At 39.3% G+C, this 5,189-nt stretch overlaps 1 pseudogene; it reads right to left on the bottom strand.

Annotated features, from left to right (window-relative positions):
• Window positions 1-1,102: 1,102 nt before the first annotated feature.
• On the bottom strand, window positions 1,103-3,764 carry LOC136542364 (transcription factor GTE12-like; annotated as a pseudogene).
• Between the last annotated feature and the right edge of the window lie 1,425 nt (window positions 3,765-5,189).

Below are 5,189 nucleotides of genomic sequence, written 5' to 3'. Positions count from 1 at the left end.
AAGCCCAAACTACATTAATCACCATTAAGTAAAAGCCAAATAAAGTATTCCTAACAAATGGGCAGTGAAATTTCATTAATAAGTGTTAACCGCCAACAAAAAACTCTCCGAATTAACCATTTAAAAAAAAAAATCCCCCCATAAACTCACCTCTCTATCTATAATCACGTTCACCTTCTTAAGCATAAAGCTAAATCACTCTAACATGCCACGTGATATGGATTTGGGATAGTATGAAGAATCGGCTAGTCACCCTCCACTTAGAGTATCTGATTGCTTTTAGGGTTCTTCTTGCTTGATCTCAACTAATACAAAGCTCTCTCTTCTCTTTTATATATGACTTATATCACCCCTAAGCAAAAATCCTAAATGAATCAATCTATTTATCTCTTTACTAACAAACCAACTAACCTAATATATTCCTTGGTATTGTTTACGTGTATCGTTAGACGTCTTGCCGTGCTGGTGGGCGATGCCTAGGGCTGGTCCACTACTATAACACACGAGTAACTAATCTCAAACCAGGTCCTGTTGATAGCACTAATCGCGAAGAGATTGCTAAAATAACCTATGGTACTTCAGTTGCAAACCAGGCAATGATTAAGCTGATTGCTGCCAGTAGCTAGAGAAAGTTGGGTCAAAATAAATCTATTTATAATCTATTTTATGCTTTTTCCGAGAATGCTGCCACTCGGACCCGAACCGAGATGCATGAGCACTGCTTTCTACAAGCAGCGTGTCTACCATTTTCACCATGGCAGCTGACTCGAAATAAGAGGTAGCTTTAAAGAAGGTAAATGCTATTTTCTCAAGAAAATGGTCAAGATTGGAGATTCACTAGAATTTAGGAACATCATCGCTTAGCCTATGTATCCAATACATACATAGCTCCAGACTATTCTAGTTTTTTTTTCTTCTAAAATATAAGATGCTACAATGCCAGTTCTTTAAGTAACAAGCTCCTTTTAGCAACTCCATAAATACTAAGATTGCTTCAAAACTGGACTTAAGTATCTTAGTTTTTTTTGTGGGGTCGGGGGGGGGGGGGGGGGGGTGGGGGGGGGGGGGGGGGGGGGGGGGGGGGGAATCGGTCCTAGAATTGACAGAGTTGTTAAGAGGCCCCTCTATCAGCTCCTGTCCATGATAAATCCTGCATCATGATACTACAAATCGTACCTGCGCTTGGCACTATATTGAACACTGGGCACACATGGCACTTAGGGCCCTGGTTTAATAGGGAAGAATTTGGTCTAATCCCTCAAACTGGCATGAAAGAGTGTTTGTTTTCCTTCATAATCCAAAGGGGAAACCCATCTATCCACACAAACACGCACTGTTGGGATCATTGTTTACACAACTTTTAGAGTGTTTGGTTTGAAGAATCACTCCATCCTAGATGAGGTGGTGCATCATGGGTCCAATCCTCAAATTTGGTGGAATTCCATTCCTCAAACTAGTACTACTTATTAGCTTGTGAGGAATGAGGTGATGATGGATCAACCCATTCCATTCCACAGCCAAACAAAAAAATAAGGAATGAGTAGATGATGGGCTTACTCATTCCTCAAACCAAACACCCTATTTATGAAGCAAGAGATGTAATGCAAAGTTTGGGGCACTGAGTAGCATAGCAGGTTCATCAACAAGTAACTCTCCCATTTTTTAAAAAAGAACAGTACTAGTGAGAGCTCTTTGTCATGAAAACTAAGGCAAAGTTGAAATGGACAAACTTGGCAGAGGCAATTAAACAGACCAGCACATACAGCCTCAGAAAATTGGGGCGAGTTCCTACCTTCTTGCTGCCTCTCTTTTTCCAACTGCAACTTTGCAAGGTCTATTTCCTTAACCTAGAAAAATAAAAACAGCATTCAGTAAGAGATATAGAAGGTTGTCTTCTCAAAAGGAATAGCTTTCAGTATCCATCTCACAAGAAAAAAAAGTGTGTAACCAGAAATATTACATGATTCAGAAGTGCATTTTGTTGTGCCTTCACGATTGTTCCAGCAAAACACCTCTTGAGCATTGCTATACGGAGGGCTTTACTAGGCGACAAAGGTTCAATGTGTAAATAACTTTCCTCCCCTAGAAGTCATCAGTACATCATAAGATCCACTACATTAGCAAACTATATCTGGAAAATCGTACCTTAAATTCCTAGATGTTATAACTATAAAGTAAGAATGTATAACTTAAACATAAGCAGGCACTCAAATATATGATGATGACTACCTTGCTCAGAGGAAATAGGAGGTGAAGTAGAATTGCAAGACTGTGTGACTCGTTTCCTAAGGTCGCAAGCAAAGCTTGTTAGCTAATTGATAACATGATATGGAATCATAAAATTAGGTTGAAATCATCAACATACCATTTGATAAATTGCTGTTCTCATTGGATTGTATGATTGATATTTCATCCTCCTGAAGATAGAATCATAGAAGATATTGCATAAGAGGGAGAATGTACAATCAGCTACTGATGACACTAGCAGATCAAGATAATTACAAGTAAGAAAAAGGAATTCTAGTCCAAACCTTTGTGCAAGAGAGTGAATTATCTGAAGAGCGCTCTTGACTAGCAGCTGCACGGAAGGACAAAAAAGAAAGAAAGAGCAAACCATTAAAAATCCTCGAGTGGACAGGCCATGGTGACAATCAAATCATCCAATCAAACCTTTGAGAGGGGTATTATCAGAGCCTCGCACAAAAAATCTAATTTTTACCTGTGCAAACAGCAGATAGCTATACATTAAAACGATATTGTCATAAAAAAGAATCATAGAGCAAAAAGGCATATGATTATCCTACTTTGGAGGTCATTGCATTTATTGATGGTTCCTTTGCTAGTGAATTTGAGCATGTGACCAACCCTCTAGGGATTGCAGACTTCAGTTTATGGCAGCTTGAGCCTTTACTGCCTTCATTGGTGGTTGTTCTTGTATTGGGTTCCTGCCGCTCCATTTTTCTTACCACTGATCTCCATTCTGAGTCAAATATTCTATTCAACTGTTCAGCAACTGCATGGACATCATTTCCTGGAGGATTATACTTCATTGCATTTGAGAATGTAAGCCTCACATCTGCTGCAACTTCACTGGCTGTAACATATTGCTTGTTTGTGAGTTTCTTCTTAACAGTGCCCAAGTCCATTGTGTTGCGGATAACATCAAAGTAATCAGGAATCCCATAAAGAACAGGGTCAACTGGTTTATGAAAAAGCCAACCACCTTTGTGATCCATGAGCTTCTTCAGAATTTTCCCACACAGCCTTGTCTTGCTAACGTTCATGATTTCAGCCATGTTCTTACAGAGTGACTGGTGCCCAAATATAGAATTTGATGTCACCTCAGTTTTTTTTCGAGTGTTTACTTCTCTGGACCTCAGAATCTGTACTAAGGCAGACTGATTCACGTCTTATACAAACTGCCTTCCTCGTTTCACTCTTGTGATCTTGGCATACTTGGTAAGAATCTTTCTGGTTTTGATAGAGGACCATTAACTTCAGACTTCTCAATACCTCTCAGACAGCAACACAACGCGCCAGGGCTGGAAACACAAGATTCATATAGAAGATATATAACATGCACAAAAAGAAGGTAGGTCCAAAAAAGGAAAAACAGCAGAACCACAACAGAAATTGCTTATGCAATTCATTTTAAACAGTTGTTTCACATAACTTTTGCCAGAGTAACAGTAAAAATTGCATGGCAACAACTATACTGCCCATGCAGTGACCAGCCAAATGATACAGAACAATAGGATATAAGCGTTTTTGTCTTGTACATTTCATTGAAACAGCTTGTCAATACTGCCAATAGGATATTTAATTTAATACTTCTAAGCAATGATCATACTTCATATATGGTTTTAAAAGAGTGGAAGTCCATATGCCACCCTATTTCCTTCGTTTCCATCATGTTGCTAAGTATATATTAAATTTACTTAACAGGAGAGTGGTAGCAATCTAAAAGTGGTCCATGCACGATGTTAAACATTTTTTTCAAGAGAGAATTCCCATACCTGAACTCCAAACAAGAACTCCTTATCCCCAAAAGGGGAAACATAGTAGCATTCTTATTTTCAAAACAGGTTTTCCAGTTTGGAATAAGTTCTAACACCATGATGTCCATGAACAATGATAATGTGAACTAAGGATCAAGATAGCCAGCACAAATGGCATGCTTCAAGGGCTCATGGCTGTTTTCTCTGAAGCATGCGTCACATGCTATGCACCCTTTTTGCAGTAGCCACACAATATCAAGTAGCACTATGAAAGCACAATCTCTTTTCATTATATGGCATGCCTTCTTTCGGCGGTATGGTTTATACCATGTAAATCTAAGTTCCATATGGTAACTTTGAGATTATATTGTATGTCGCCAATACCAACAATGCATAGTGTGTTCAGATATTTTTGTTTCACATAGTAGTAGCATTTATATATTATTACAATGGTCTAATATTCCATTGGAACTACGGCACCGAGTCACCATAAGTGAAACTACCCATGCAGGAGGACCATGCAAAACAAAAGCATGTCTAATGGTCTTTTGCATTGAAGGTGACCAACGGTCAAACAACAAAATTCTGTTTTTTTTTTTTCATTTTCCACATCAATTTCTGCGATTTGTGCCAGGGACTACCCACACATCAATCATCTCAAGGAACTAAGTAGCATGGCAATTCACATGAACATAACTAAAAGGTCAATCCATCACATAATAAACCACAGGCATGGGCATGCAGTCACGTTAACCTAGCTCGATAAGCCCAATTTCCACCTGTCGCTGTGGCACATACCACCTCATACAACGACCACAAATCCTACAAGCGCCAATTAAGCCTAACTGCCTATCACCCAATTATTAAATCATCAATCGACGGAAAGCGTGCAGCAGCTCAAAGCAAAACCCATGGAAGCTTCAAAACCCTAGGGCAAGGGTCAATCGACCCAGCGACAGCGCCTACTGTCCCCTCATGAATGGTGCAAGGAGAGAAGAACCAATCTGGTTGAAAGCTCTAGTTTGGTTTTGGTTAATCGATGAAATCCTAAGTGCTAAACTAGTTTATCAAAGTGATTATGAGATAGGTAGCACTACTCCAAGTGATGAAGCAATGGCGAAGATCATGACGATGGTGATGGCATGGTGATGGTCAAATGCTTGAACTTGAAAAGAAGAAAGAGAAAAACAA

This window comes from Miscanthus floridulus, chromosome 3 (assembly GCF_019320115.1).
Source record: "Miscanthus floridulus cultivar M001 chromosome 3, ASM1932011v1, whole genome shotgun sequence".
Taxonomy (NCBI): Eukaryota; Viridiplantae; Streptophyta; class Magnoliopsida; order Poales; family Poaceae; genus Miscanthus; species Miscanthus floridulus.
This window is presented reverse-complemented; position numbering and strand designations above follow the sequence as displayed.